General features: G+C 52.6%; 1 protein-coding gene across 6 annotated transcripts in view; it reads left to right on the top strand.

The window, feature by feature from the left end:
• Positions 1 to 673: 673 nt before the first annotated feature.
• The window catches only part of ST3GAL2 (ST3 beta-galactoside alpha-2,3-sialyltransferase 2), a 43884-nt gene continuing 24607 nt past the window's right edge, over positions 674 to 19950 (top strand). The window contains exons 1-2 of one of the 6 annotated variants that reach the window (XM_037516115.2): positions 674 to 744; positions 7156 to 7581. The gene's annotated coding sequence lies outside the window, so the exon portion shown is untranslated. Of the gene's footprint in view, positions 745 to 4761; positions 7582 to 19950 lie in introns of those variants that run through there. The other 5 variants (XM_037516116.2, XM_037516118.2, XM_037516119.2 and 2 more) reach the window with 5 other exon arrangements.

Genomic DNA, 19950 nt, shown 5'->3' on the forward strand with positions numbered 1-19950 from the left:
CACCGCAGCTCCAGTTTGCTCGCAGAGCCCGGGCATGATGCCAAGCTGACCTCAGGACATGGTTCTGTGCAAGCGTGGAGCAGGAATGGTACCCAGGGCGCGGTTCGCGGGCTGGAGATTCCCTCCAGCCAGGCTCTGCTGCAGCTGGCTACCTCCCCGTCTGAGAGGCAGCCTGAGCTGGTTTGCAGCTCCCTGGGGCTCTAGGTATTCAACTTGGGTCCGCGGAGCCCACAGCCACTGTCCCAGCTACCAGGAGCCCGGCCTTCTGGGAATGGAGATTTCCCATCCTCCCAAACCCCCGCCTGTGCGGTGGACCCCCTGAACCCTAGCTGAACTACAATACCCACAACCCCTCCGGCGCGAGCGCGCTGCCTTCTGGGAGAAGTGGTCCTAAAGACGGGGCACCCCTAGCGGCGCAGGGCCAGCTGGACTTCAAGTCCCAGCATGCCTTGCGCACGGAGAGGCGGGGGGAGGGGACCGCCGCGAGGATGTGAATGGGGAGGGGGCAGCCGCCCCCTTCCCCCCCCTTCGCGTCTCGCCGGGCCGGGGTGGGGGGAGGGGCCGGCAGAGGCGGCAGCCGCGGCGCTCGGGGAGGCAGGGCCGGCGAGGGCGGGACTGGCCCGCTGCGGGCCGACCAGTGTGCCGCGGAGCTAACGGGACCGGACGCCGGCGGCGGCTTCGCACGGGCGGAGGCGGCCACAGGAGCGGCGAGCATGGCCCGCGCGGCGCCCGGCGCTGACTGAGGTGCGCGGGCGGGAGGAAGGCGGGCGGGAGGTGGGGTGCCCCCGGCCCCTCGGTGGCCCGAGACCCCGCTGAGCGCGGCCCAGCGGCCCAGACCGGCCCGGTCCTCCCCGGCAACTTCCCCGGGGTCGGGACGCCGGGCTCCCCCCTGAGGGGCGGCGGTCCTCTCGCTGTGGCCTCAGTCTCCATGCCCGCCTTCTGCCTTTGCACAAGCAGCCGCTCCCAGCCCCCCAGGCGCGACTGTGCCAGTCCCTGCTGGCAGCCCCCAGCCCCTGCCCTGGACGGGCTGCCTCCCGCGGGCCTGACTTGCAGTCCACTACCTCGTGGGTACCCCAGCTCGGGCCGGCCCCGGCTCCTGCTCCACCTGGAGACCCCTGCCCCGCGCCTCTTGGCCAAGGTGGCTTTGCACCAACAGCATCTCTTTCCTCTGTTCCGTGCCTGGCACTGCCCGCGATGGCCCATTTGTCTCCCAACAACTTGACCTCCTTCCTTTCAACTTGGGAGAAACTGAGGCACCGCATTGCAATGGCAGGAACTTGGCCCAGGCCATGCCCCAGTGCTGTGGGGCCTGTCTGAGCCTATGTCTTGGAATGGAGGAGTCCTTTCTTCTCTCCAGTCATTCTCTGGTGACCCAGTCAAACTTCCCAACCCCCTGGCTTCAGTGCCGGGCTGAGCTCTCCTTAGTCTCCCCTTCAGCTTCTACCACTTCTATTTCCCCCTCCTCCTTCCCTGGCCTTCTCTGCTGTAGAGACGCACTCATCTCATCATTCACTCATGCTTGTTTGCTTAAGTTAGCCTTTGGAGTTCTCTCTCTTGCCAGCTGCATCCATCTCCCATGTCGCCTCTTACTTTACAGCTGCAGAAAGCACCAAAGAACAGTCAAAGGAAGTGAGTGGGGAAAGAGGAGAGAGAGGTGAGGTGCTGGTGGTCTAAGGCCCCCAAAGCCTCTTCTACCAAAGTTGCTTAGGGTGGGGTTCAGGGTGCTCTGGACCTTTGGGAAGCAGTCAGCCTAAGCCAGTAAGTAATTCACACTCCCATCTTGCCTTTGGGACAGTGGCCTAGAAGCTTGTCGGTCATCTCTTCCTCTTTTTATGCCTGGTGGACTCCAGAGTCCCTCTGAGATGGAGGGACCCTTCTATTTTGATGGAGAAGGTGGCCTAAGAGGTGTCTGAGAGACCACACCCTCATCTTGCTTCTGGAGAGGGTTGTCTCTTCAGGGAGGGATGCCTGGGAGTTGCCCTGAGCTCTTTGTGGAGGAAGACCGTGTAGGCGGAAGCTCAAGTTTAGTTGTGGTGTTCAGGTTTGAAAGGAAGGGGGAACCAGGGCTCAGAGAGGTGGCACGGACTTGCCTGTGTAATTAAATCAGTGTTTCATTTTCTTGTCTTCCTTCAGCAGTTTTTTCTCTGGGTTGTCCCTTTTCAGCCCAATTCCCAGTTACCCGGTGGGAAGTGAGGGGAGGGAGGGAAACCCATGAGCCAGGAAACTCTGGGAGTATGTTGGGGTCCCGAATGAGTAATCTTGATCTGAACCAGATGGTTCTGTGCTTCAGCACCTCCTCTCTCAGGCCTCCCCCTTGGCTGTGAAAAGGACGCCTTTAACCTTGTAACTTGAGAGTGGAGGAGGGGTGGCCAGGGGGCCAACTGTCTATGTGCGTGTGTTTATGTCTGCCTCTGCACACTCCTGTGCAAGCTTGCCAGGGTCCTGTGGGAGTGACCCTGCCCGGGAGTGCATTGTTGTGATGTGCTGTGGCATGCTCAGACCATGGAACTTTTGGAGCACAGACCCCAGATAGGGCCAATTTCCAAGCTCCAGAGAATCACTGGGTGTGGCTTCATGGCAGCGTTTCTCCCACAAGCTAAGCCTCTGGACCTAAGACACGCTTCAGTGAGAAACCCTCTGTTTGAGGTTCCTATCTGCTATTGAGAAGTCTGAAATGGCAGGATTGGAGGAGGATGTCCCAGAAAGGGTGTGCTCTTGTCCCCCCAGTCATGACAAAAGAAGATCTGAGGAGCAGAGATCCAGGAAACTGATTACTCTGCCTTGTTCTTTACTACACCTGCCTTGTGTACTTGATTTTGGCCCCTATCAGACAGGAAGTTCTTCAACTGTGTTGGTATTTTGAAGTCCTACTTACTACCTGGCTCACTCCTGACAAGCAATTTGTGTTAAGTGGAAAGGCTCCTGGTTAAAGGTTTAGGGTGGGAATCTTCACACTTGATCATGCCTGGGAATGTCTTGGATTGCTGCTTAAGGCACAGATTGCTGGGCTCTACTCCCAGGTTTTCTGGTTCAGTTCATCTGGGTGGGACTTTGAATTTGCATTTTTGCCTCGCTCCTTGGGGATATAATATTTGAAAAGTATTGGTTTAGGACCATCACATTTGCTTGGGAAAGTAACCCAGGCAGATGTAAATTCTTAAGAGAAACAGATTTCATTGCACCTTGCAGCCCCACCCAGGCTTGTTCTGGCAGCTGCACTGATTTGACCTTTCCCCTGTCCTGCTGCCCGGTGTTGGCGAGATTAATGGTAGGGTTAACATGTGGTACCTGAGTTCCCAGTCCTACTGTAATCACATGGCAGATACTGCTACCTGGTTATTTATTTATTTATTTATTTTAAATATTTATTTCTGCATACAAGAACTGGGGTACAGGTCAGAGCTGTCGGGGTGAGAGGATTCACCAGAGACAGAATGGGGAGCAGAACAGGCAGATGACTGAAATACACTGCTGAGGGGAGCAGTGGGCGAGACAGGAGAGGTCTGCTGCACCATGTGGGTAGCTCTCTGGCTGGGGATCGAACTTGTGCTGCAGTAGCTGCGGATAACGTCATAGGTTGTGTCTTAACCCCTTGCACCCCAGGGGACCCCTGCTACCACGTTATTTAAAGGAAGGCCAACAAAAGCAGTACATTCAGGAACCACACATCCCCATGTGTGGACATGGGGACGCAGGTACTGAGCCAGGCCCCTGACTGTTCTGTACCTGTCTCCTAGACCAAACAGGTTGGGGGCCTGCAAGGTGAATTCCTGCCATAGCTTCATGCTGGACAGGATGCCCTGGCATCTCTGCAATCTAGAAAAGCTGGAGCAACCACTTACATTGTGCTTTTACTTTGCAAAGCATTTTCCACCTGTTGTTTTTCAGTCCAGTGGCAGGTGTACAAGACAGAGAGAGACCCAGTTGGGGTTACTGAGGAAAAGAGAGATGTACTGTGAGTCATACAGCAGGAGTCCTGATTCCAACCCTTCAGTGGTGCATCTGCTAAACTGACAGCTACTAATAGCTGGAGAAATGGCTGCTGTTCGCTGAGTGAGGTTGCAAGCTAGGCATGGGGCTAGATGCTCTTACTGCTCCCTCGCTGACTCCTCACATCATTGTTGCAAGGTTGGCATCATTGTTGCTATCTCATAAATGAAGAACTGAGCTTTACAGAACTGATAAGACTTGTCCCAACTCAGATGCTGGTGAGTGGAGGGTCTAGGATCGGAGCTCAGTTCTTTCTGATGACACACCCTATGTTCTTTGTCACTCACAATCTTATCTTGCCCAACAAACCTGTAATTGTCATTTGTGGTTGTCTGCTCCCATTCTCTGGAACTATGAAGGGTTTCGTGGAGGAGACAATGATGATCAAGTCTCTGTCCTCTGGGAGGACTTAAAGGAGGAGGAAGTCATTCCAGAGCCTCTCATCCCAGGACTACCAGCCTGTGTCTATGCAGGCATCTCTTTTTACAATCCTGTTCCTTTCAGAAACAGATCTACTGTCTATTTGTGATTATGCAGGTGCCTCTTTTTCTCCTTTTCCTAATAAATCTGTCCTTTTGAAATGTAAACAGCGCCTCCCTGGTGGTGCAGGAAGTTGAGCACTGCACTGTGAAGCTGTCCACAACTTCTATATTGCGGGTTCGATCCCAGCCGGCCGGTGAGGGTCCCACATGGTGCAGCAGACCTCTCCTGTCTCACCTGCTGCTCCCCTCAGCAGTGTATTTTGTCAGTCTGCCTGTTCTGTTCCCCTCCTCTGTCTCTGGTAAATCCTCTCGCCCTCCCGCGCATCTGGCCTGTACCCCACTTCTTGTATAAAAATAAATAAATCTTTAAATAAAATAAAATGTAAACAAAAAAATGTCACCCCCATAGAGAGGTCAGAGGGGGCCTTTGGGATGGGGTCTGAAGGGACAGGTGGAGTTCTGGCTGTACCTGTGGATGGGAAAGTGTGCAGGCCTACCAGTGCAGAGAGAGGCCATCGTGGCACATTTAAGGAGTTTTCCCTTTTGGCTGGAGCCTGGGAGATGTATTTCAGAAAATTATGAGATCCTTTTTAGTTCCAAACAACAACTAGGCCCACTTTGGCAGGAAAGGACTTCCTTGGAAGACTATGAAAATTCCCACAGTCAGAGAGATGACTCAGGACTCATCTCCCCTCCAGGGTCTTGGTGTGAATGTGGCAGGCCTCTTCAGGGTACCACTGTTACCAGGATAAGTCTGCTCTAACTGAGCTCAGCAATTTTGTCACCACAACTTGGGATACACATCCCAGGGGGAGATGTCTGGTTGGCCCAGCCTGGAACCTTCTCCCTCCTTTGGCCAGGAAAGGACTCGGGGTGCAGGAGGCAGTTGCATGAGACTGTCTGAGGGCTAAAGTCTCCAGAAGAAGTGGACACTAAGAGATCTGACTAGAAAGGTGCTGAACGTGGACTTGAACTGGCAGATGGCAAGGGGAGTTTCCAAGCATACACACTGGCAGAAGAGTCTGGCTGGAGCTTAAGGGGACAGGAAAGGAGGCAGATCACAGAAAGCTAGATAGGGTCCAGGTGCAACATAATGAAGGCTGGGACTTGGCAGTAGAGATGGAAAGGAAGGTACCGATTCTAGCGAGATTGTGAAAGTTGATTTCATCTTCTGGAACATACACTTGATTGGGGTTTGACATTTCAGTGTCTGGGTGATGGAGGAGGAGGGAGTGCTTGCAGGAGGTGGTGTGTTCCTGTGCACTTGAAGCTGACAGCGTGCCTGGAATCCTGATGAGCTCATTACGCCTGACTCCATACTGCCTGACGTTTGGGGCCTCAGACCTGTGGTGATGGGGCTATAAAAGCCCAGGGGCCCTGCACACCCTGAAAGTAGCTGTGGCTTTATGGTCTCTGCCCATAGACCTGCATCTCTGCTGTCTGCACTTCAGCCTGGGAGGACTTCTTCCTTCCCCTTCTCGGTTTCTGTGCACCAATTTCCCCAAAGCCATGTTCTCTCTGTACCTGAGCTCTTACAACTAAAGGGCCTGGCCCAGTTTCTGGGGTCCTAGGTGTTCCACCCTTTCTGCTCAAAATGCCTGTTGGCAATAAGTCCCTGCTGACGATCAGGGCAATCATCTCCCGGTGACATTTTGCAGGGAGAGGGTCTGACCTTTGCCCACTATCTGGCGAACTGACTTTTCCTCCAGTTATGCTGTTGGTCACCAGGGATGCCTGTGTGTGTCCCTGACCAGTCATTCTAGAGTACTTCTCAGTGCCTGTTTATAAATCATTATTGTAATTACAACATATTGTCAATTGAGCTTTCGTGTTGCCATTGCAGCTCTCTCCCAAGGCACCCGGGCACAGGCTGGGGTTTGGGCTGCCCCAGCTTTCTACCGGAGAATTGGAGTTTCCTCCATAGAAATGGGAGGGAAGGAACAGGGCCCCCGGGGGGGGGGAGGGGGGCTGGGCAGGAGGACCTGTGCTGAAGGGTACTTTACCCTCACAGATTTTCAGGGAGATTATCACCTCCCTGGTGTGAAGAGGATAGTTCCCTTCAGTTCCAGCTGTTGGCATTCAAATACATGTGCTATTTTCCCATGTCTGGATGCGGGGCATTCCACCATGTACAGTAAGGTGAACCAGGGACAAGGGGAATCAAGGAGAAAAACGTAATTTTTCTTTATTTTGATATCAATGCTAGGTTTGTATTTGTATAATAGTTATATTAAAATGAAACAAATAGTTCTGGTATTGGATGTTGAAATATGCCCTTAACCCAGCTGTGACCCTCAGGGGGCTGTAATGCCCTTGCAAATGAGGAAGCCCAGAGAGGGCAAGCTATTTACTGATATCACTGTGGTTTCTGAGGTGGTAGGGGATCCAGCAGCATGTGGTCTCCATCTCTTCCTGGATAATGACCTTTGCCTTTGCGCATCCTTTCCCCAGTTTGCTCCTTTTCTTCCTCTGGAGGATCAGGGGGAAACCTACCTGAGGGACACAGAAAGGAACCCCACTTCTGTATGGTCAGGGCCTAAGACCATCCTAGTAAAGGGATCCCTCTTGTTCCCAAAGGGCAGCATTGCATGACTCAAGAGAGCACAGGGGACCTTGATGGGTTGAGGCCTAACCCAGAAATGCCAAAGAACAGTCCTCATCCTGCCCTGCCCTTTCCCTCCAGAATCCTTCAGCTGTCAAGTCCCAGCCCTGTGGGCAGGCACCAGCCTCCCTGCCAGAGCAAGCCTACAGCCTGCTGAGGAAGAAAGTCAGCAACAAGTGCAAACAGCTAATTGGCCTAGAGGGAGCTGCTCTGGTGAGGAAAAATCAACAAGTTACTTATTTGTGTGGCTACAGGGAATTTGGAGGTTTGGGGTGGGTAGTGAGGAGGGGCAGAGGAGAGGTAGAGTATAGGAAGAGACACAGAGGTGGGAGTTGCAGGGCTGGGGTGGGGAATTCCTCCCCTTCCTGTCACCCTACCTCCTCCTCCATGCCCACTTCCCCTTTCTTTCTTGTAGGGTTTCTTTGGGCTTGAAAAGGACATTAAGTAAAACTATGAATCACCTCTGCCCCCAAGGTGGAGCTCCCCTAACCCTCACTCCTACCCAAGGTCAGTTAAACACAAGGTACTGGGCATCTAATACGATGGTGAACTGGCATCAGGAGGAAATGAAAGTCTCTGTGCCTGTGCTGAGTCCTCTGCTTGTGCAAGGGCAACAGATGGGATGGGGCTGGGGGACAGACCAGGGTGGGGAGAGGTTCCTGGGCTCCCTAGGGAGCTTTCAGAGTCCCAGATTGCAGGGCCATCAGGGAGTTCCCAGGCATCAGCCTTCTCTGTTCCGTCCTGTGCCATAGGGCTTGGTATTTCCCTAAACCATGTCTGTCTGATGTCTGGTTGTTCCAGCATAGCTCAGGAAGAACCTCCCAAGCCAGGGAGAGAGGGGCTGGGAGACCCATTCAGCTATTCCAATAGAGGAGTGCCAGCATTGTTCCCCATTAAATAGGAAGATGCTATGAAAAGGGGAGCAGGGTACGTGGTTTATGTCACGGAGGTTCAGCCCACTGCCAAGGTGGCAGCTGTTTGATGAAGGAATTTCCTCAGTGCCTGAGAAGCAGTGTACACTTGATCTTTAAATAGCAATGGACAATCTTCTAGGGTGAATGTGAATTCAGATGTCAAGTGATGTTTCCTGTGGTCAACACAGAAGATGCTTTACCCCTTTCAATCTGGATGAGAGGTTTTGAGAGTTTCATCTTTTTTTTCAAAGATTTATTCATGTATGCATGCAAGAGCTGGGGTAAAGGCCAGAGATGCAGGGGGTGAGAGGATTCACCAGAGACAGAATGGGAAACAGAACAGGCAGACTGACTGAAATACACTGCTGAGGGGAGCAGCAGGCAAGTCAGGAGAGGTCTGCTGCACCATGTGGGTAGCTCCCTGGCTAGCTGGGGATTGAACTCATGCTGCAGAGGCTGCAGACAGCATCACAGTGCTATGCTTAACCCCTTGTGCCACCAGAGAGGCCCGAGGGTTTTGTCTTGACCTTTCTCCTAACCTGCTTGGATGCACTCCAAGGAGCCAGTGTGCTCTGCCAGGTCTCTGGAGAACTTGGGTTCCTGCAGCCCATGAAGCTCTTGCCAGGCCTCTCCTTGTCTTCATCCCACTTCCCAATGCTTGCTCTGGCCCTCTTCTGGCTTCAGGCAGAAACATCCATCTGGTCTTTATTCCCTTGCTACTCTGGTCACCAGTTAGGCCCTGGGATGAATGTTTATAAGGTTTCCGTTTCTTTGTTTTCAATCCCCCAGCCTCCATTTGTCCTGGGTTCTGTTCTAGCCAGATTTCTCCCCTAAACCAGGGTGGGAGTTGGGCTCACAGGCTGATCGTGGAAGGATCAGGCCGGCAGCACAGACTTGGGGCCCGCCTGCTGGGGGTTGAGAACGTGTCTGGCAGGGGGCAGGCGGGGGTTCATAGTAGAGATGCAGGAAGTGGTGTACGGGAGAGGCCTATACTGAGAGGGCAGGGGCCATCTGGGGATCTGAAGAGGCCAGTTTGGGCAGAACATAAGGTTTCTTGGATCATTGCCCAAGAAGGAGGGGCAGGATGGAGGGTCTGGCGAGAGACGGCCCAGAAACCACCCTAACAGAGAGGAAGGCGCAGGCTTCCTGGTGCTGGGGTCTGGGCTGCTCACCCAGGACTGTGCTCGCAGGAAGTGTGGGAGGGCTTGTTAAAGACTGTTTGTTCTCCACAGGCTGCAGGGCTGCCAAGGGTCAGTCTGATAAGAGGGAAGAGATAGACTCCTTGAGTTCTATACTCCAGACAGCTGCCTTCTCTCAGCCGGCCCCACAGATACTGGCAGTCTATTATGGTACTGCTCTTGCTCTATCTTCTCTCCTTCCTAAAATACACAGTCCCTGGCGTCAGCCCAGCTGGGTTTCCCCTGCCTGGTCACCAGCTTCCTTTCCTTTTGTGATCAGATGAGGTCTGCTCTAGTGGGGAGGGGGTTGGTGCTGGCAAGACTGAGCCGGTTCTGGGCCTGACATTGTGGTGGGAAACCACCCCTGGGTGGAGCCAGGGCTCAGGGCTGAGCCATGACTCTGGATCTGCCTGTTCTGCCTCAGGGTTGCCCTGCCCCTCAGTCAGCCAGACCTGAGCCATGTGAACTTTTGGGGGAGTCCTACCTTTGCCCCAGAGCATTGGACATCCAGCTGTTTTGCTGGGAGGAGTCTGAACTGGAAAGCTGATGATGTTTGCATTTGTAAGATCACCTTGGCCTCCCTGTGGAGAATGATGTGCAGGGGTCTCTTTAGCAGATCTGGGACTTTAACAGTTAGGGTATTAAATTCACTCACATAGAGTGATGGTGGTTGACCCAGAGAGAAGTTGAAAGATGAACCATTTGTGTGATAACAGGAAGGGGGACTTTGTCGTTGGTGCGTGAGGGTGCTAGAAGGGAGGAGGAGCAGAGATGATTTCGGGTTTCAGGTCTGAGGGAAGGTGTTCTTGCCCAGCAACTGGAAATACAGAAGGAGAACCAGGTTTGGGAGGCACAGAGCATGCATGAATTTGGGTGGGGACAGGTTGAGTTTGAGGTATTTGAGGTACTTTTTGGGTACCTAGCAGATATATCACCTAAAGGGTGGCATCCAGAAGTGAGTAGGATGCATGGGCCTGGAGTTCAGGGACAAGTCTGACAACAGGACTTTTAACAAGGTGATAAAATGATTTGGTAGGAGTTCCCTCCAAGACCCATTTTCAGATGAGGAATGAAACCTACTGTGTTCCATGTCCAGGGCCATCTTTATTTCCCCGGCAATTCAGCTGGTTCAGGGCCTGGCCAGGCAGCCAAAGGCACAGCATCTTCCCCTGTCAAGTCTTGCCTGCAGTTGGGGGTCTGACTGTGGGCAGTGTTCCTCAGAGCCTCCTCCCTACCTATACATCTGGGCAGTGTCCCTGGATGGAGAAGGGCTTGAGTCTTGGCTAGAACTGAGCCACTGCTGGGAAACCCAGAACACTTCTGTTCATGTGAGCTCGTGCGCCTCTGGGCTGGGTTAACCTATCAAGGACAGGGTTCTAGGCTCAGAGACAGCTGTCTGCGTCAGAAGGCCAGCAACACGGTAAGCATCTTTTAAGAATCTTTGAGATGAAATGGAAAGGGGTTGTGCATGTTTGCAAGCTGTATCAGTAGGACATCTTCAACTACCAAGGCAAAAACTCCAACCCAGAGTGCCCTCTAATAAAAGGGAGTCTTGCCTCCTACGTAAGTATGGCCGCCCACATGCAGGGAAGATGAGGGGCCCAAATGACACCATCCCACTCTGCCCTTCTCTGTGGTGCCGTCACTCTCAGTCCCCACCTGGCAGAGGTACCTGCCAGTGGTGCAGGGCACTGTCCTCCCCACCTCCCATCTCAGGATTCCCATAGGAGTCCCGGCTCACTCAGAATTGAGACCCACACCAGCCCTGGACCATGTACCATGGCTGGGTGCATTTGGTACCCTGATTGGTACCATGAAATCAGGGGAGTGATGTTTCCCTAAAGGAAAATAGGGTTGTTGTCCACTCTAAAGTATCAGGTATTGGGACGGCCGGCAGCACTCCATATGCATTGGGACTCACAGAGACCTTGCTGTCACTCTGCCACCTGTTGTACTTGTCAGAAGCACTGCTGTAGATCAACTAATCAGGGATTATTGCCACTTATTAACTTACCTTGTTAAAAACTGAATGTTCGAGGGGCTTCCCTGGTGGCCTGGGGGTTAAGTCTCAGCGCTACCACCACAATGCTCACCAGCCTGAGTTTGATCTCCGGCCAGCGAACTGACCCACATGGCACAGCAGAACTCTCCTGCCTCCCCTGCTGCCCCCCTCAGCAGTGTATTTCAGTAGATCTGCCTGTTCCGTTCCCCACTCTGTCTCTGGTGAATCCTCTCAGATGCACCCCCATCTCTGACCTACACCCCAGTTCTTCTAAGCAAAAATAAATAAATAAAGCTTTAAAAAAAAAAAAAACAGTGGGCCTCCCTGGTGGCGCAGTGGGTTGAGTGCCGTGCTGTGAAGCTATCTGCAGCCTCTGCAGCGTCGGTTTGATTCCCGGCAGGCCAGGGAGAAACCCACATGGCCTGGCAGCCCTCTCCTGCCTTGCCCGCTGCTCCCCTCAGCAGTGTCTTTGGTCTGTCTGCCTACTCTGCTCCCGCTCTGTCTCTGGTGATTTCTCTCACCCTCCTGCACCTCTGATCTGTACCCCAGTTCTTGTATAAATAAAAATAAATCTTAAAAAAAAAAAAAAAAACCTGAATGCTAGAATATAGACTGGGGTTTAGGATCCTTGAGTCATTCTGTTTACAGGTCAGGAAGTGGAGATTGAGATATTTGCCCCATATCCTCAAACCAGTAGACAGTAGAACTAAGATCAGAATCCAAATTGTAACCTGCAAGCTCTTTCCATTATGCAATAACATCTTTTAGGGAAGAGCCCCTGTACCCCACTCTCCATCCACAAGGACTGACGGAGGTAGGACCCCCCCCTCTCATGGTGGCTCAGGGCCATCCGTGTGATGCAGGAGTCTCATTGAGATGGGGGGATACTCACTGTGACTTCAAGTGTGTCTCCATCCATGAGGAGGCTGGCTTCACTCTGGCTGGCGCAGCTTCCCTGTCATCTTGGCTTCCTGAATGCTCACCCTCCCCCATGTGTCTCCTGGGACCTGGATAAGAGTGGAGTTCTAGGGCTGTTGTGCTTTCTAGATTGTATTGGGGTATTTCCTGCTGCGGAGGGTTGTGCCCCCTGTCTTTGGAAGAGAATGCCCAGGGCAGTGGCACCAGTTTCAGATACTGAAAGACAAATAGCATTATTTTGGCCTCAATTCCCATCACCTTCAATTTGTGAAGGTAAAGATATTTGACCTAGTTTCACAGAGACAGGAACGAGGTATTACTGAAAGAGTTTGCGCCTCCTCCAACTTAGCAATGGGAAACTCCGGTTTAGTCTTGCCCAGGCTTCTTGCTTTGGGTGGGCTTTTACCCCAAGCTCTGGCCCAGAAAGGAAGGGCAGTGTGTGTGAGGAACTTTGGGCTATTTGAGAGAGTGGAGTATAGATCAACAGAATGCAGGTGGTTCTAGGGGCTTGGGGATAGTTCTCAGCAGCCTCAGGGTGCTTTGGGAGTAACGCAGGGCTATTTTGAGTTTGGGACTAAATTCCTCTTTCATACTGACTATCTCAGGCATCTTTCCTCCTGTCCTTCAGAGGCTGCTGACAGGCACCTCTCTCCTCAACTGTCTCCCAGCCCAGATTGTTTTTTCTTTTTTTTTTTTTTTTTTTTTTTTAAATAGAGGCATGTTTTATTTATTTATTTATTTATTTGTTTGTTTTGTTTATACATGCACTGGGTACAGTCAGAAGCACGGGAGGGTGAGAGAATTCACCAGAGCCAGAGCGGGGAGCAGAGCAGGCAAAAGGACAGAAGTACACTGCTGAGGGGAGCAGCGGGCGGCAGGAGGGGTCTGCGCGCCATGTGGGATCCTCCTCCGGTGGCCGTGGAGTAGCCAGGGATGGAACCGGCGCCGCAGAGGCTGCGGGCAGCTTCGCAACCCAGCGCTCAACCGCTGCGCCACCAGGGAGGCCCTCCCAGCCCAGATTGACCAGCGTGCTCTGTCTGCCCTGCATGCTAATCCCAGAGGCTCGGGTCTGCCTGTTTCTGTCTGGTGCCATGTTATAAGCATCACCCAGAATGGTCAGACCTCCTGTTCCCTTAGACTTTGAAATAGCATGTCCTCTCTTCCCTGCCTCCCTCCCTTGGGAAGCTGGAACTCAGAGATGATACCTGGGGTGTGTAGTGCTTTGCAGCTTCAGTAATTGCTTAACTAATCTTGACAGGGACTCTGTGGGATCTGCACAGCAACAACTACCCTACTCCTGTTACAGAGGTCAACCTGGGGTAGGATTCACCAAAGATACAGGACTGTCAAATAGCAGAACTGGTCCTGGAATTGAAGGTCTCAGCACTGGAAAATATAACTCATAGGCATATGTTGGGGTGCAGATACTCAAGTCTAACATGGGGAGGGCCAGGGAGTTGAAAGCAGATCCCACCTCTTCACAGCCCCAGTCCCAAACGCCCACTGCCATGTGTCATGGCAATCACAGTTTGCCTCCACACACATAAGAAAGCTAGACAACAGACACAACCCCTTGACTACCCTTGTCATGGCCCATGGCCTGTGTTTTCCTCTCTCCATGTCCCCACAAAGTTGACAATAGTGGTGCAATTCATGATACATGTCTTTTTTTAAAAAAAATATTTATGCATACAAGAACTGGGATACAGGCCAGAGGTGCGGGGGGTGAGAGAATTCACCAGAGACAGAGTGGGGAACAGAACAGGCAGACTAATGAAATACACTGCTGAGGGGAGCAGTGGGTGAGTCAGGAGAGATTTGCTGTGCCATGTGGGTTAGCTTCCTGGCTGGAGATCAAACTCATGCTGCCATAGCTTCATAGTGCTGAGACTTTAACCCCTTGTGCCACCAGGGAGGCCACATGATATAGGGAGTTTCTAACTTAGGTGGGAACCAGAGGGATGAATCACCCCTGGAGGTTGAGACCACCCAGGGCTCCTTGCTCTCCTCTCCTGGGGGAGGGTCCAAGGCAGAACCAGGGAAGGCTCTCTTTGCACCGACTCACAGTGGCTGATAATGTGCTTCCAGAGGTGGTGAAGAGGATCACCTAGCAACCTCGGGGATATTCTTTCCTCCAGGGGCCCTGCCTGAGGCAGTACCAGCATATTTTCAGCTTGTCAGGGATGGGGAAGATTGCTCAGCCAGAGCATAGGAGAAATGGAAGCTGTGCATGTTGGGTTTGGCCCAGATGGGGAGCTGGGCTCTCTGATGCCCCAGCCACCTGCTCTCTACCGCCTGGTGCCGGATGTTGGTGACAGAGGGGCCAGCAGGGGTGTTTCTCAAAGCCACTGGCAGAGTTGATGCTGGATGTCACCAGATAGCAGGCTGGGCACAGGCATTGGGCCTGAAAGTGGAACTTCCAAGGTCTCGGGAAACCTTCCAAGGTCTCCTACGTCCAGAGGACACAGTAACGAAAGCAAGGGGCCTGAGTGGGCTCCTCGCCCTTTCACAGCACTCCTCTACCTCCACTCCCAAGGGAGCTAGCTAGTGCTCCCTGTTAGTATCCTGTCCAAGCATGGACACAGACACCTTTGAGTTCCCATTAGTGCAGTTGCCACAGGTTTGCCTTTCCAAATGACACTAAATATAAAAGGGGAGGGCCTCCCCGGTGGCACAGCGGTTGAGCGCTGGGTTGCAAAGCTGCCCGCGGCCTCTGTGGCGCCGGTTCGATCCCCGGCTGCTCCGGAGGAGGGTCCCACATGGCGCGCAGACCTCTCCTGCTGCCCGCTGCTCCCCTCAGCAGTGTACTTCGGTCCTTCTGCCTGTTCCGCTCCCCTCTCTGGCCATGGTGAATTCTCTCACCCTCCCGCACTTCTGACTGTACCCAGTGCATGTATAAACAAACAAACAAACAAACAAATAAATAAATAAATAAAAACATGCCTCTATTAAAAAAAAAAAAAAGGGAACAAAAGAAAGCTAAAGATAGGGTGTATGAAGAATTCAAATGGTCTGGCTCTCGGCACAGACTACTGGTTCATTTCCAGGGGTGTTGAATTACTCTGTCTAAGCCTGGAGTTACCCACCCCTAGGGCCAGCAGACTCTGCATGCCCTTTTGCCAGAGCCTCTGAACTCCTGTCCCCATCCTGTCTCCCTAAGCACCCCCCAGCACTCACATCATTGCAAATCCTCTCCAAGACAGCTGGACCACCTCCTGGCTGAGTGTCTGTCCCAGCCCCCTCTATGCCCACATCAGTGAGACCTTGTGTCTCGGGATCCTCAGGGGATTGGCAACTCCATAACTATGTCTTTTTCAGAGTATCCTGTTATAGGACCCATGTCTTAACACAGGCCCGGGTTTAGCCTACAAGCTGCTGCAGACGGTCTGGTGCTTCTCCGCCATCTGATCTTGGCAGAAGCTGTATAAGTCTCCCCAACCTATTCCTTCCTCCCACTAGGCCACAAGAATAGAAACTGATAAGAAGTTGGCTTTGTTAATGGAAGTTTTTGGGTGGGTTGGGGAAAAAATTGTTCTGGTTTTAAAATATAGCACACTTTGAAGTTTCTAGCTTTGATGGAGGAAGTAGATAAGCATCTGGCCACAGTGCTGTTTCTAGCCTGCGGCACTGCCTCTGTGTCCTACCTAGCAGGTTAGCTGTGCCAGAGCCAGACAGGTCTCCCTGCTCCAGACTGCCACCTGCCATCAGGCACAATGGTCCCATTTCAAGCCAATGTTCACACAAACCATTAAAAATGAAAAGAACCGGGCCTCCCCTGGTGGCGCGGTGGTTGAGCGCTGGGCTGCAAGGCTGCCCGCAGCCTCAGCACAGATTTGATCCCCGGCCACTGGCGAGTGTCCCACATGGCCCGCAGACCTCTCCTGCCGCGCCCGCTGCTCCCCTCAGCAGTGTATTTCATCAGTCTGCCTGTTCTGTTCCCTGCTCTGGCTCTGGTGAATTCTCTCACCCTCCTGTGCTTCTGACTATACTCAGTGCTTGTATAAATAAATAAAGAAATCTTAAAAAAAAAAATTAAAAGAACCACCACCTCATAAGGAAAGTGGTGGCAAGATGAATACAAAAAGGGAAGTTGTCAGTTACAGCCCATTGTCCCAACCCTGATAAGGATGGAGTGCTTTAGAGAAACGTGCCTGTATCCACCTGAAAGCTTGGCCATCACCTGCATGACATTGCCTGATCCGAGACTCTGGTAGACATTCTACCTGGGTAGCTTGTCTAGACCTTGAGGACTGAAAGGTTATAGCCAGCCCAGCCCAGTAGAAGAGATACGGCTTCTATGGCTGATGCCAAAGAGCCTTGTTCTCACCTGCACCTTCAAGTGTGGTGCCAGCCCTGGGGAGGCAGGGCTGCTGCACTCCTGAAACCTCGCTTTTGGATCCTCCTGTCCTAGAAGTTCCATCAGCATCCTCAGGCTGTAGCTCATGTCTGTCATGTCAAAGCTTTGGGCCAAGCCCATCCCGGCATGCCACCAGGAAGATCTGGCATCTGCCCTGGATTTGCTGAGGGTCTGGGTCCTCTTGGGTCATTTAGATGCGATGACCACACAAACCCCAGTTCTGCAACACCCTTGCCAGTGACACGATGCGTCACCCTGCTTCCTGCTTTCTTGCATGTTCCTGATTGGAGTATTGAGTTACAGAGAAAGTGGCTTGGAGACTTCTAGAAGCTTAGCTTCTCCCTTCTCTAGGTGTGCACTGGCAGGACTTGTATGTGTACCCTGGCTTAGCACTTCTCTATCCCACTTGCTGGGATCCAAGACTCTCCTTCTGAGCCTTCTTTGGGGCAGTCAAGCGTTGGGTGCTTATGGGTGAGGGGCAGGGAGTACCCAATCCGAACCCAGCTTGGGAAGGGGTTAGCGAGGGCAGGGGTGGAAAGCAGAAGTGCCAGTTCATTTCCTTTCCTTGAGGCTAGGGCAAAAGAGGTCAAATTTGAGGATTTTGTTGTTGCTTTCCCCCCAAGGTTGGGAGGAAGAGGGCTGGCTGGGAGTGAGGGGGCGGGGGAATCCCTGTGAGTCACAGCTCCTTCATTCTGCATGCATCTGCTCAGGATTGTCTCAGGCAGCTCTCTGGGTGTGGGGACCATGTTGTACTGACTGATCCCCTGCCACGTGGGCATGTGGGTTGGGGAGGAGAGGGTTGAAGCTTCACTGGAGAAGCCACTTCTTCCATTTCACCCTTCTCTCTGTGACGGTGATGGTGGACAGGAGACGCTCTTCTAAACCTTCTCCTAGGTCTAGCCTGGTTTTCCCTGGGTGCTGTAGAGTGTGTGGGAAAGCCAGGGATGAGAAGGAGTGAACTGACCCATGATTGTGAGAGTACTGGAGGGTCTCATTTGGTGGCTCAAGTGTGCCAGGAAACACACAATCCTTTTCCCCAAGGGGGACAATATGTTGAGACTCACCCCGTCCTTCTTTTTTAAAAAAAAGAATTATTTATTTATTTATTTAAGCACTGGGTACAGTCAGAAGCGCGGGAGGGTGAGAGAATTCACCAGAGCCAGAGCAGGGAGCAGAACAGGCAGAAGGACCAAAGTACTCTGCTGAGGGGAGCAGTGGGTGCGTCAGGAGAGGTCTGCGTGCCATGTGGGACCCTCGCTGGTGGCCGGGGATCAAACTGGTGCTGCAGAGGCTGCGGGCAGCTTTGCAGCCCCGCACTCAACCACTGCGCCACCAGGGAGGCCCACCTCTTCCTTCTTGAAGCCCTTAGCTCTGCCCTCTACCAGTGCTCTGCCTGGTGAGTGGTACTCTGCTATGTGCCTCCAAAGGCCTCTGGGATCAGCTGTGGCCCACCTCTTTAGAGGGGGAGGCCTACAGTTGCAACCTGACATGCTTGTCTCTGAAGTCAGCCGCCCCTTGGGACACCCCTGGAAGGGCAGGGGTGAGGGGCGGGGGAGGGGGCGCAGGATGGCAGGCTGGGAGAGTCCTCCAAATAGAAAAGACCCATTGCTTGGCTCCTTGACAGAACAGGAGCCACAAGGCTGCAGAGAGAAGGACTTTGCTAAGGGCTCAGGGAGGCGGCCTGATGAGGAACAAGGACTAGGGCTGCCACTCCCTGATGCTGATCAGTAAGTATTTGTTGAACGGGTGCTTTTCTCTCAAGAGTCAGAGACCCCAGACATCAGACAAGTGCAGCTTCTCTTGGGCTCTTCATTTTGTGTCTGTGCTGAGACTGATTTCTGAATCACAATGGTGATGATACCCAAGCCACCCAGCACTTTGAACCTTATCTTTAAAGGCAGTCAAAGCAGACTACAGCACCCTAGTCCCCTGACCCTGGGAGGCAGAGATGGGAGATAAAGTCTAAACCCCCATCTCGCCAGACTCTTCTCTGGCTTGCCCTGGGTCATCCTGCCCCACACCTTGCTTCCTCCCAAAGTCCCCAAAGAAACAGATTTCTCAATCTCCTACCTTGAGGTTCTATGACCTCCTTTCTGCCTCTCTTGCTGTCTAAGGCTTTTAGCGCAGTGAACAAACCCCTCATTAACTAGAACTTTATTTTCTAGAAACTGGCTGCTGATCCGTGACTAGAGAGCAGCCTACTCACAGGCCTTGGGTAGCACCTAGAACCAGCTCAGGGGAGGCCTCTGTTCTGTGTCATCTGATGAAGTAGCAGTTGGGAGAGAGGTGACAGTTCCATGACCCCCAGCTCTGCCACAAGATGGACACAGCACTCCTCTCTGTATCCTGGGTAAGGGTCAGCCAGGGAAGAGCTGATTCTCTGACCTCAGGTCTACGCTGTCTTCCCCACCTCCCTGGAAATGCTGCCACTGCTGGCAGGCCAAGGAGCAATGTCTGTGCTTAGCCCAGAGCTAGGGAAGCTCTGGAGTCAGCCCCTGGCAGTGCTGGCCTAGGCTGGATTGAGCTGCGGGTGCTGAGAACCCTGAGCGAGGGCTGTGCAGTGGGGAGTTATGCTCTTGATGCACACCCAGGATCAGGATATCCAACAGTTACCAGGCTGGGGCTAGCAGAATTGTGACCCTCAACCTGCCCAGCCCAGATCACAGTCCCTGAGCTAGGAACTTAATGCACCTCGCCCCTACTGAAACCACCGAGAAGTTATAATCCTATTTCATAGAGAAGGGTCCTCCTCAGAGAGGTTACTGGTTAATAGCCAAAATGTGGCACAGCCAAAATGTGAATCCAGGTTTTCCTAGGCACTTTCTGCATTCTTGGAGGCTCTGCTGGAGAGAAGCTTTGAGCTGGGGCAAACAGATGTGAGGGGTGACAAGGCTCGCTAGGGAGGCTGCAGCTAGTCGCCTGTGGCACCTGGGGGCTGAGTGACCAGACAGTTCCCATAGCCGCCCCCGTGTACTCTGCTAACAGACACACAGAGCTGTGTGCTTGGGCTGCTCTCGTGGCCCAGGCTGCTTCTCCTGCTCTGGCACACACACCTCTCCCATTGTCTCGAATTTGCAAGATCTGGTTTGGGCCTGAAGCCTCATGTTTCGTGGTGGTCCATGAGAAGTTAGAGAAAGCTTTCACTGCTAGGATGTCAGAGCTGGAGGAGTGGGGCAGAGTATAATTATCATTCCCATCTGCATACTTACATAATGATTTATAAAAAGGGTTTCAAAGCATTCTTTCATTATTATTCTATCTTCTGATGCTTATAACCCTGGGGTTATAGAGAGCAGACTCAGTTGGACAAATGGTTTTAGATGCTTAGTACGTTACTGCTACAGGCCAGTGCCACACCCTGCGTGGTACAGGGGGATGAATTAAACATGGTCTCTGTACTCTTAGAGTTTATGTTTTAAGTGAAGGAGATGTGTATGTACGTGATGTCTTTTTCGGTTCTGTGTAGGATCTTAATAAATCTGGGCCAGACTTGACTTGTGATCCAAA

This window comes from Talpa occidentalis, unplaced genomic scaffold (genome assembly GCF_014898055.3).
Source record: "Talpa occidentalis isolate TD23 unplaced genomic scaffold, MPIMG_talOcc4v2.1 talOcc4.17, whole genome shotgun sequence".
In the NCBI taxonomy this organism is placed as follows: Eukaryota; Metazoa; Chordata; class Mammalia; order Eulipotyphla; family Talpidae; genus Talpa; species Talpa occidentalis.